We start from the raw sequence: 12,892 nt of genomic DNA, 5'->3' as shown, positions 1-12,892 counted from the left end.
GAACGCAGATGGTTGTGTCTCTCTGGATGCTGCTGTTGCTGATGTTTGTGTGGTTGTTGTTTGTGGTGTTAGTGCAGAGATCAAAGAGTCTGCTGGCTGGGGGGTCACAGGTCACAGATCCCATGTTCCAGAACACAGCACTCAGAGTACCCCCCCTCCACACGGCCTCTACTCCACACCCTGAGGGGAGCAGGCCTGGGGGGCGTAGAGCAGTGTAGTGCAGTGTACTGCAGCACAGTGTGGTGTAGTGTACTACAGAAGGCTTGAGTGTTGTTCAGTATAGTGTAGTACACTCTCTTTCCCTCCCTCTCACTCAGTCTCTCTCTTTCTATATTTATATGTATGTTATTCTTTCCCGTGTTGTTCCTGCTGAAGCACATGTGTGCAGCGCCGGCCATAGTGATGGTCGAGATTTTAAGGAGGAAGTCAGTCAGCAGAGCGAGAGCCAAGAAGAAAAGGAAAAAAAGAAAAAAGAAAAGAAGTGAAAGAGTCTGAGATGTTGTCCTTTAGCAAAGAATGAAAGGAAATTCCTCGTTTTGGTTCCCATATTAAATCAGACGTCCCCCTCTGCTCCCAGTGTAGCCATGAGGCCAGAACAGACACCAGCACGGCCTGCTTCCTGCCATTCACAGGTCAGACAGGGGGGCGCAGAGAGAGAGAGAGAGGGAGGGAAAAAGCGAGGGGTAAAGAGAGACAGGAAGAGGGTGTGGAGGAGAGACTTATGGGAAATTCAAAGATAAAAGCAGAGAGAGAAGACAGTAAGACAGGGAAAGTGAGAGAAGGGGGGACAGAGACCTATGATGTTCAGAGAGGGACACGGAGAAGCCGAGAGGGGGAGGGAGTGTAGCGACAGGGAGGGACAGGGAGGGAGAGAGTGGACTGGGAATGGAAACATCCAACAGCAAAGACACACAGAGCTACAGAGACTGAGAGACAGAGACAGGGAGCAGCGAGTGAAAGAGAGACAGAGCCAGAGAGCAGCGAGTGAGAGAGAGACAGTGAGAAGAGACACTCAGCCCTCTGAGAGACGAGCACGGACAGAGCCCGGCCCCCCGAGACCACGCGTCCCCCCGGGCCCCCCACCGCTGCGCGGCCGGCGCTCCCCGTGTTTTATGACCGATACAAGCAGAGCTGACAGAGTTATTACAGAGATTACTGTAACTGATTCTTATTTTTTTTAACAGAGCCAAAATTAATTAAAATGACAGTTGGTTTATGTGCAATAAATAAAAGGGAAGATGACTGTAAGCTTGTAAACTGAGGGTTGAAGAAGCCTCTATGACCTCGCTGGTCTGTGGGTCTGGGGTCTGTGGGCCCAGTGGGTCAGTTCCCTCTGTCGGTTCTGTTCCTTTTCTCTGCATGGCCTTGAATAAACTGACTGCTGATATAACGTAGCGCAGAGCCCGGGGGGGGGTGGAGGGGTCCAGTCGTGCAAAATGGGGGGGCTTGCGCACCGCGCAGCACAAGGGGGTCTTTATGCGGGCCAGAGGCTCCGCTCACAGGCCTGCGGTTCATTTCATGTCCCGCTCACATGTCCAGGGCCATAAATCAACATCATCTCTGCACTCAAATCACCCCCCCCACTCTGCAGTCAGACCAAGAAAGGAGAACAGAGAGAGAGAGAGAGAGAGAGAGAGAGAGAGAGAGAGAGAGAGAGGGAGATAATTATGACAAATAATAACAACAACAAATAACAATAACAGTAACAATAGTAATAGGGATTTCCCTGTGACTGTATTTTTATGATCCGTGTTTTCACCTCCAGGCAGCCGGACAGGAAACACAGACAAGAGTTCAAAACAGACAACCAAAACAAAAATCCCAGGAGAGGGTGGATTACAAACAACACACGAAAAAACATGCTCTCACTCACTCACACCCACGCACGCACACACACACGCACGCACGCACGCACACACACTCACACACGCACAGGGGAGCGTGTGCCTGGGGCGGGTCAGTGTCCAGGTGACGGTATCAGCCGGGCCGATCTGGGCTGACAGGACGCTGACCCTCACTTCCTGTCTCAGTCAACGGTCTTTGTCAGCGGATTAGAGTAAAGGAGTCTGACAGGTGAGTTGGCTGAGCGCAGACAGACTGACCCACCCGCCTCAGTCCTCCCTCTCCCTCGCTCTCTCTCTTCCCCAGTCCCTTCAACACTCAAAATACCCTCACATCCTTGGGCAGCCAGTTTCTCTCTCTCTCTTTCCTCTCTTCCTCCCCAACTCTCTCCATTAATCTGTGTTTCAAGCAGCATCGCTCTCTCACTCCCCACACAAGTCCCTCTATTCCTCTGCTCCCCGTCCCTCACAGACTGACTGACAGACGGACGGACCCCCCCGGGGCTGCTGTCAGGGTTGTGTTTCTGTGGCAATTGGCGCTGATGAGCAGAGGTGACGCTGCAGACAGACTCAATGGACTCCATTCTCCTGAGCGAGTTCAAACGCTGCTCTGCAGACAGAGAGGAGACGCAGCCAGCAAACACACACACGCACACACACACACACAGACACACACACACTCACGCAGACAAACGCACACACACGCACAGACACACACACACACTCACGCACAGACACACACTCACAGACACTCACACACACACACACACTCACGCACACACACTCTCACACACGCACAGACACACACACTGACTCACACACACACAGGGGGATGTGTGTGTGTGAGTGTGTGTGTGTGTCCATGTGGGGGGGGGGTTGAGCACCTCAGATTTACTGTGAATGGGGAATGCAGTGGGGTCTGCCAGTGTGAGCACAGAGAGAGACAGAAACAGCAAGAAATAGAAAAAGAGAGAGAGTGAAGGCGGGGGCATGTGTGTGTCCTGGGACGAAATCTGCTCTGTGGAGAACCCCCCCCCCCCCGTCAGCTGCCCTCCTGTACCTGTGGGATGGCAGGGCCAGGGGAGGACCGACCCCTGTTCATTTCAGAGAGGGAGAGAGGGATGGGGTGGAATGAAAAGAGGAGTCTCCCGTCTCCCCGTGTGTTTGAAGATGCCGGCGCACAGCTGGCAGACAAGCCCCTATTAAAAGTTACAAGTTTTGTTTTCCTGTTTTTGTTTGTCTTTGGCCGTTTTATTCCATATCGTCGTGTTTTTTTGAAGTGAGTTTTACGGCCTGCAATGCGAGGAGGGAGGCACTCCAAAGCACTGGCGGCTGTAAATCTGCGAGCTCCAGAACAACCAAACATTACATTAAACTGGGGGAGTTTATTACGTTTTTTCTGCTCTTTTGTAGCTTTTCTAGCTGCGCTGTGCCGCCACTGTCCAGCTGCAGGGAGACTGTGCACAGAGACCACCACTTTGCCTCTGACTGACCATCACTGCCCCAGACTGACCATCACTGCCCCAGACTGACCATCTCTGCCCCAGACTGACCACCATTGCTGTGAAACCAGGCCCAGGCCCGTCCACACGCAATCCACTCAGAACACAACTGTGCAGAGAGCCTGAGTTCACCAGGGCCTCTTACCTGAACGCCAGCCAGTTTTCCTAAAGGAATCAAAAAAGCAACCCAGCATCACTGCAAGACCATTTCAACTGTCCTTGGCCTCCCAATGACAGCTGACCATCACCACTGCTGCACGAGGCCGGGTCTCAGGGATAAACCACAGCGAGTGTCGAATCGGCAACAGAACGCTCGGCCTCTGAGCACTGGCTGGGCAGTGTTTGCCATCAGGCACAATTCTCTGAGGATCTTCTGTGGATTCAACACGGGGTTTATCCCACTTAAAACACTGCTTCCCAATCGAGTCCCATGTTGTACTGAGACACGAGGGGTATTAGCTGCAGGTGTAACGTCCCGGGTGGGGAAGGTGTAAACAGTGCCCCCCCCCCATGATCAACAGAACACCTTCAGTCTGGATTCACAGATACAATCAACTGAGAGATCAAAGGATGATGTCATAGAAATGTTCAAATATTATTATCAAGACTTTTTCCTTAAACATATAATTCGTCAGTTCATACAAGAATAGCAATTAATTAGCCACACACCTAACTAGTAATACTAGATAATAACAGAGACAGAGAGGGAGAGGGAGCGGGAGAAAGGAGAGGGAGAGAGGGAGAAAGGAGAGGGAGAGGACGAGGCCGCAGATGAGGCCGTGCCTTTGATGTGATTTACGTTGTGGCCGGGCCGGGATTTCTCCAGGCCGTAGCAGGGCCGCCTGCCCACACGCCTCGGCCCTGGGTGGCCCCGCAGCTGCGTCCCGCACCCCCACATGAATCACCCTGGGAGACAGGGAGGGAGCGAGAGCAACCTGTAAATCAACCTGCGAAATACCGACCCCTGACCAGCCGCTGGCCGCGCTTTTAACTTTTTCTGGAAAAGAAGGGGGAGTTGTTTAATTCTATTGGAATCTTTTTTAAGGCTTTTGCACTTTTCTTCTTGGTTTGTTCGGTTCCATTTTGTTTTATTTCCTGTAGCCGTCCATCCTGTGCAGTACAGTATGGGAGAGAGGACAGCGCCGCGCCGACATGCCGGTCCTCCTGGACACCTGGAGACCAGTTTCACAGGCAGAACAAGACACCGCAACCACACAAGCTTGTCCCACCTGTTTGGGCACCTGTCCCCCTGCCTGTCTGTCAGTACAGGCCCTCATGTGTTCTCCACACTTGGGAACAGGCTGTACCCCTGCGGCCCAGTGAAGCGGAAAGGCCCGTGGAAGAGCGGGAGGCATGCGTGTCATGATTGCAGAACCGGTCTGAGGATGATGGCCATTCAGGTAGAGGGAGGATCCACCAACAAACCAGCACAGATCAGAAAAACAGCAACACAATGTGTCACAAGCCTAAGCCAAACCACTCACAAATGCACACACACATTCAGTTACACACACATACACACACACACACACATACACACACACACACACTCACACTGCCGCGCTCAGGCATGCCACAGTAAAACCAGAGCAGGGAGCCCCCAGGGTAGCACATCCCTCCAACCCGCACGTGGCCGCACCCTCCCCGTCACCTCGCCAGGCAGGGCAGGGGTTGCGGCGAGGTCAGCCTGCCAGTCTGAGCAGATTTATATCACCGCCCCCCCAGAAAATTCCTGTCATCGGCTTGTTCACTGTGTGATGGATGGCAGCCTGCAGGTAACTCAGCGACATACCTCCCGCGCCGCCCCCCGCACCCCCGCTGAAGCAGAGGAGCTCAGGCACTCTGGACACTTTGTACCCATGAATGAAGTGAATGTCCTACTGAGAGACCGAGGAACTGAACCTTTTCACCCTGGAACAGAGGAAACTACGTGGGGACTTGATCCAAGTCTTCAAAATCATGAAAGGCATCGACCACATCAAACCAGAGGAGCTTTTCCAGATCAGCAGGGACACACGCACCCGGGGACACAAATGGAAATTGGGCTTCTAGGCATTCGAGACAGAAAACAGGAGACACTTCTTCACACAGAGAGGCATCACAATCTGAACAAACTCCCCAGCGATGTGGCTGAAGAGACAATTTGGGAACATTCAAAAACAGACTGGATAGGATCCTTGAATCACTTAGTTATTAATGGACACCAAACGAGCACGACGGGGCCAATGGCCTCCTCTCGACTGGACACTTTCTTATGATCTTATGTTCTTATGATGCTTCACTCCGTACGATAACGCACATAACTGTTGAATGGGACACACTCACGCACTGTGTCCCCTGTCCGCCCACGGTGCTTGAGTGCATCACAGCCTAGATGGTATACAGGTATTGTGTACATTCAGGGCTGCCTGAGCTTTATATCTGATTAGGCTAGGGGGGCAACACAGACATTTGCAAAAGCAGACAAACCCCCCCACAGCTCGGCGGGCGCTGGGGGCCGCAGTCAGGCGCTGCTTTATCTGCTTCGTCTGTTTATCGATTGCTCTGTTTCTTGCTTTCTTTATAAATGAGTCCCCCTCACAGAGCCGGGCCATAATTCAATTGGCTTCCTCCACTCCGAGATAACCAGGCTGGCGCTATACGCAGCTAGAACCCTGACGGGAGGCTCTCCTTCTTCCCTCTCTCCCTCTCCCTTCCGTCTGTCTCTCTCTCTTTTCCCCACCCTCTCTCTCTCTCTCTCTCTCTATTCCTCCACCCACTCCCCTCGTCTGGGAGTGTGGGAACGGACGCCGATACTCTGGCCCCCAGTCCTCCCGGCCCCCCGTCCAGCCGACTGCCGCCCCTTGCCCACGTACGCCTGGCACTGCCCCATCAGATAACCTCAGGCCGGGGGCAGCCCTCTCCCCTGGTGCACAGCCCCGCCCCGGCTGCCTCCTGGCCCACTCTGATCCTACTATGTTCAGTTTGGTCTGGACGACTCGTTGAGTCCAGTCTCTCAATAATAGAAAGGGGAGCGGAGCCCTTCCCAGGCCTCCCACAGCATCCCATAGCGGCGCTCCAACACCGGGGGCAGCAGCCATCACGATAAGCCCCCCGCTCTCTTCCTGAGACGCCCACTGTCCCCCTGATCCCCCCGGGAGGACAAACAAATGGTTTCCCTGGGTTTGGGTAAAATAAAAGAGTGTTTTGTTATGTTTGTTTGCGGGCAATTAAAGCGGCTGCGTCTCGTCCTCTGAGGGCAGGAGTGGAGCGGTGGGGGGGAGGTTGTGGGGGTCATGGCCCAGGAAATCTCAGCAGTGAAGTGTATAATGTGCCATTCAGGCCTGGGTGCTCATAATGAGGGGTATTCACATCACATCAGGAGACAGGGAGAGAGAAGGAGAGAGAGAAAGAGAGGGAAAGGAAAGAGAGAGTGGGAGGGAGGGATGGGGAATGTTAGTAAGGGAGATGGTGGGAGAGAGAGAGAGTGCAATTCTTTTTTTAAAGAAATTTCATTTTCCTTTACATTTTGGCTGATCAATCGTGTGATATGAATTAACAAAATGTAAGGAGGCTGTACGGTTCTGGGTAAATGAAGCACAGGCAGGACTGAGATCCCCCCACTACTCCTGTGCAGCAAAGACCTTGATTGGGAATCTTGGGTCAAAGAGACGCTCTCGCACACACTCAACAAACAAAACAAAACAGCACTGTGCCAACGACGACAACTACAGGAGAGATAGAGTCAAAAGGACGAGACTCATCAATCTCAAAAGCCTCAGTTAAAACACTGCCTGATCAATAAATCAATTGATTGATCGATAAAGCCTCAACCTTCAGACTGTAATGAAGGGATGACGAAGAGAGAGTGAATGAGGGGCTGTCCTCGAGAGTGAGTGTGTGTGTTATTGTGTGCAAGTGTGTGTATACTAGTGTGTGTGTGTGTGTGTCATTGTGTGAGTGTGTAATTGTGTGTTTTAGTGTGTTTGTATGCGTGTGTTAGTGTGTGTCAGTGTGTGTTAGTGTGTGTGTTATTGTATGTTAGTGTGTGAGAGTGTTATTGTGTGTGTGTTAGTATGTGTATGGTATTGTGCGTCAGTGTATGTATTAATGTGTGTTAGTGTGAGTCAGTGTGTGTTATTGTGTGTATTACTGTGTGTGTTATTGTGTGTATTATTGTGTGTCAGTGTGTGTCAGTGCGTGTCAGTGTGAGAGAGAGTGTATGGGGTGAAGGGAAGGGGGTGTAATGGTGGGTGGATTTAAACAGAGATTTAGTCCCAGGCTTTGCCCCTTGGGTCACCTGGCAACATGCAAATCAGCCCAGATTAGGATCTGAGAGGGGGAGATAACGAGTTTATTGCCCTCTGGAGCCGGGGGGGGCGGTGTGGTGTTTGTGTTTATTTTATCCTGGGGTGGGGAGCCCTGGGAGGCAGCTGCAACCGCCAGCCAGGGAGCCAGGCAGACAGGCAGACAGCTACCCAGCCCAGCCCTTTGTCAGGGCCACCCCAGGGCACGGCAGGGCCGAGGAGCCGGAGAGAGAAGGCCGCAGTGCCAGCATCGCATGGACCAGCATGGCCAGACACTGCACACACTACACACTGAACACTGGACACTGAACACACTCCACACACTTCACACTGCACTCCACACACTACACAACTCAATCCATTACTCCACATTTGACTACTACTAACAGTAAGAGTCAGACCGCTGCAGGACATCCCCCTGCTCTGACTGAAGGACAGGCAATCTGGGCCAGCAATGGGAAGAGAGCCGAGAGGCGATAATGAGGTAAAGAGCGAGAAATCTGACACAAGGCAAATTAAATAAAAGTTTCAACCCTCCTTTGTTTTAGGAGAATGCCAGTTAAACCACAGACAGGGGTGTAAAGAGGAGATGTCGAAGAAACACAGGATATACAAATTCTGGTTTTAATTACCTCCCAACGATAACAAAAGGTAAACTTCTTTCTTAAACACCGCATCAGGAGATCAGCTGTCAGCAAACTGACACCTACACACACACACACACACACACACACATCTGAAGACACACACACTTCTACAAACAAACCCACAAACGCAAACAGACAGACAGACAGGCCCCTAAGTGCTCCACGGTTGTATTCAGATGCACTGCGATGGCGCAGCAGCACTTTGCATATGAAAACCCCACCCTGTTACAACAACAAACACAAATCATCACAGGCTTTCATTCTGTTACTGCCATTGATCTCTCTCCCCGCACCCGCTTTCCTCCTCCGCCTATCAATATAAATATATATGCCTGACCTATGTATGTATCAATGCTCACACTAATTGGCTTCATCTCTCTCGTTGAGCCGATAATTGCAGGCTAGCCTTGGGGCTCTTTGTGGCTCCTGCGCTCTCTGGGAACCCGGCGCCCATGAGCTCAATGGTCTGCAGGCATCAGTTTGTGTTCGCGGTGCGGCAGTGTAGGCCAACGCGCTGGGAGACGGGGAAGGAGGGAGCCGGCCCGGTCACTGTCCCCGAGTACACGGACACAAGAAACTCTCCTACAATACAGCGCACATCATAAGACAGATAAACGGACAGATACAGAAATAAAGCGATCATTAAGAAATAGATACAGATAGATAGACAGATAAACAAATAAGTACATTACAATAAAAAGATAGATCCACAGAGATACAGTAGATAGAGGCAGATATGTGTGTTACTCTGGACTATGTGTACTAACATCACAGCTAATCTCCTTGTCAGAGACGCCCCTTCAGCTCGCACTGGGCCGCTGGTGAGACTGTAACACGATTAGTGTGCACACACACACTGCCGCGTCTCGTGGTGTCTCCACAATCGTCTCAGTTATCACTTCATCAGCAGCATCGCCAACACGGCCATCACCGCTATTACAAGTGGGATCCAGGAGCGTCTGTGCTTTTTAAAAGCTTCCTCCTCCAAGCACTGCAACTACACACACTGGCAGATTTAAATCCATCTCTGTGTTATCTGCCTCTCTCTCAGCACTGTAAACTGTTTATCATTACGATGCACCACAATAGCAGTAAAAAGCTGCGCTGCACTACGTGTGAGTGTGTGGGAATGTGTAGATCTAGCTGGGTGTGTGTATGTAATTGTATGCCACTGTGTTTGTGTAGCATGCATGCTCTGTGCTTTACTATGTGTGTAACTGTGTGTGTGTGGGCAGTGTGTGTGTGTGGGCAGTGTGTGTGTGTGTGTGTATGTGTGTGTGTGTGTGCGCAGTGTGTGAGTGTGTGTGTGCGTATGCAGTGTGTGCACGCAGTGTGTGTGTATGTCCAGTGTGTGTGTGCAGTATGTGTATGTGTATGATGTCCAGTGTGTGTGTATGCAGTGTGTGTGTATGCAGTGTGTGTGTATGTGTGTGTGTATGCAGAGTGTGTGTATGTGTGTGTGTATGTGTGTGTGTATGCAGTGTGTGAGTGTGTGTGTATGTGTGTGTGTATGCAGTGTGTGTGTATGTGTGTGTGTATGCAGAGTGTGAGTGTGTGTGTGTGGGTGCGTGTATGTGTGTGTGTATGCAGAGTGTGTGTATGTGTGTGTGTATGCAGTGTGTGAGTGTGTGTGTATGTGTGTGTGTATGCAGTGTGTGTGTATGTGTGTGTGTATGCAGAGTGTGAGTGTGTGTGTGTGGGTGCGTGTATGTGTGTGTGTGCAGTGTGTGTATATGTATAATGTCCAGTGTGTGTGTGTATGTGTGTGTGTATGCAGAGTGTGAGTGTGTGTGTGTGTATGCAGTGTGTGTGTGTATGTGTGTGTGTATGCAGAGTGTGAGTGTGTGTGTGGGGGTGCGTGTATGTGTGTGTGTGCAGTGTGTGTATATGTATAATGTCCAGTGTGTGTGTCTATATGCAGAGTGTGAGTGTGTGTGTGTGTGTGTGTATGCAGTGTGTGTGTATGTGTGTGTGTATGCAGAGTGTGTGTGTGTGAGTGTGGCTGCGTGTATGTGTGTGTATGCAGTGTGTGTGCATGCAGTGTGTGTGTGTGTGTGTGTGTGTGTGAGTGTGTGCAGCTGCAGCTGGCCTCCACGCTGTGCAAACACTGGGAGGCTGCGTCGCACGCGGGCCCAGAGCCGCACATCGCCCTCCGCACGTGAGTCGGGGCCACAGACCCACATCAGCTGTGTTTGCGCTGTCAGACGAGGGACACACACAAGAAAAGACACGGGGAGCGGGAGCGAGAGAAGAAAAGACACGGGGAGAGAGAGAGAGAAGAAAAGACGGGGTGAGTGAGGGAGAGAAGAAAAGACACGGGGAGAGGGAGAGAAGAAAAGGAGGCAGAAGAAAAGGTTGAGCAGAGAAAAGCAAACGCAAAGCTGCTCTCCAGGGCTGGAGCACAGAGACGGAGAGGGAGGGAGGGATTGGGAGAGAAAAGGAGGGGGGTGTTTTAAATGAAAATGAAACAATGATCTTTTGCAGGTGTCTGTTTAACTGTTTGCGTGTGTGTGTGTGTGTGTGTGTTGTGCATGAGCCGAGCATGGCTTTGCAGGTTTTGTTAATAGAATTAACCAAATTAATGGAGCCGGGATCTTTTGCATGTTTAACTTTAACCCTATTTGCATGTGGCCTCTAACAGGCCTGCAGTCTGGCCAACGCGGGGGCGGGGGGGGATTACAGCAGCATCTCTCCGCTCTGCTCTGCTCTCTGCGTCTCTCGCAAATATAGTTACTTAGTTTCTCTTCTTGCCGCAGAGGAGAAACAAAAGTTCACATACATGGGAACATACAAATATCTGTCTATAGAAATATCAAGACGCACACAGATACAGACAGCAGCAGACGTTTCACTGTCTTACACCGAATTCACAGAGGAGAGGAGAGGAGAGGAGAGGAGAGGAGAGACCCAGAGAGGAGAGACCCAAAGAGGGGAGAGACGAACCCTGAGAGGAGAGACGGACCCAGAGAGATGCTTGCTAATGGCCCAGAGAGGAGCTCTACCCTGGCAGGCATTAGTCAAGCACACAATTATTTATGAGTCCCTCACTGGCGCACCCCTCGCTCTGACACTGACGCCCCCACAGATCGGCTCCGCGGCCCAATCAACAGTAACGAGAGGTTCACCTTGACCAAAGTTTCTTTGTTTGAACCCATGCATGTATTTTAAGAGTGAAGCTGACACTGCAGAAATAATAATGGCTTTTCACTGCTGTGGGGAAAGGAAACAGGGAGTGCACAGAGAAGCGGGGCCCCGGGGCCACAGGGCACAGTGCAGCTCAGTGTGCTTCTCAAATGTCCACCGCTTGGATGAAGGATTCACTCTCATCATCATCACATAAGAGTGGTCTTAATCAGAGTAAAACAATAATGATCATAATAATAATATACAATTATGTGAATAAAAAATAACTAAATAAAAATAAGTAAATAAAATAATAAACAAATAACTAAACAATTAGCAAAGTGTGCTGGGCTACACGTTCACACACACACACACATTTAAACAGAGGGTGTGAAATGCAGGGAACTGAGAGACTCTGAGCAGGGGTGCAGGGCTGGGGGGCCGGCACTGGGGGTAAATCCCAGCTTAGTGGCCGGCTTAGTACGATACCCCGGGGAGAAGGGCCTCACCTCGCACAATCCCCCACCAAACAAACGACACAACAGCCACCGACCCGCCACATCGCGTCACACTGAGCCGGCCAGCGGACGAGCGCCGAGTCTAGGTGTGTCTCGCATCAGGGAGGGAGTGCCGTAACTTGTGAGTGAGTGCATCCGTTTAAATGTGTGTGTGTGATTGTGTGTATGTCTGTGTGTGTGTTTGTGTAGTTGTATGAGTGTGTGTATGATTGTGTTTGCGTGGTTGTGTGTGTGGTTGTGTTGCAGGTGGTGCTCAGCAGGTCGATGGAGAGCAGTGTCACAGGCGTCACAACGCACTGCTGCTCAAACACAGCTTTCCCAGTAAATAAGTGTGTTCTCCTCCACTTAGCACAGCACATCTCTCTACTGATGCTGTTTATCTGCCTGTCTATCAGAGACCTTCTCTCTCAGGCCAACTCACTCTCACTGCAAAACATTTCCAGTAAAATAAAAAGAAAGAAACTACAAAGTAAAACTGAGTCCTAATGAGAGTGAAGAACAAAAACAGTGCTGCCCCCCCCGCCCCCCCGGGCTGTTTGAACAAGTGTTTCCGATCAGAGAACCTCACACCGGCTTCAATCGCACTGCACAGCTTCAAGAGACGGCCGAGACAGGGCCTGTTTACTTAGCCCGAGCGCCGGGCATTCAGGGCAGGGATGTCTGTCTGTCCGTCCGTCTGTCTGTGTCTGTCAGGTTACCAGGGCCTAGTAATAGTGAGACCCCCCCCCCTGAGCCTCGGTCTGACACAGGAGAGAGCTCTCACTATTACTATTGTTATTATTGTTATTTGGTTGCAGTCAATCAGCTGAGTGATCTCCGTACTACAGCCAGACACACACACACACAATTTCAACACAGCAACACTCCCACTCCCACTCCCACTAGCACAGACACGCACCCACACACCCACACAAAGCCCCCCACCAGCAGAGCGCTGGCCCTCGCGGCACAGTGGTGTCAGTTTCCCAACAGTGG

At 51.2% G+C, this 12,892-nt stretch overlaps 1 long non-coding RNA gene across 1 annotated transcript in view; it reads right to left on the bottom strand.

The window, feature by feature from the left end:
• Nucleotides 1–1,213: 1,213 nt before the first annotated feature.
• LOC136747252 (uncharacterized) overlaps nt 1,214–12,892 on the bottom strand; it is a 49,437-nt gene continuing 37,758 nt past the window's right edge. The window contains exon 3 of the long non-coding RNA XR_010816453.1: nt 1,214–1,585. This is a non-coding gene — a long non-coding RNA (uncharacterized LOC136747252). The remainder of the gene's footprint in view (nt 1,586–12,892) is intronic.

Source organism: Amia ocellicauda, chromosome 3 (assembly GCF_036373705.1).
Source record: "Amia ocellicauda isolate fAmiCal2 chromosome 3, fAmiCal2.hap1, whole genome shotgun sequence".
Classification (NCBI taxonomy): domain Eukaryota; kingdom Metazoa; phylum Chordata; class Actinopteri; order Amiiformes; family Amiidae; genus Amia; species Amia ocellicauda.
This window is presented reverse-complemented; position numbering and strand designations above follow the sequence as displayed.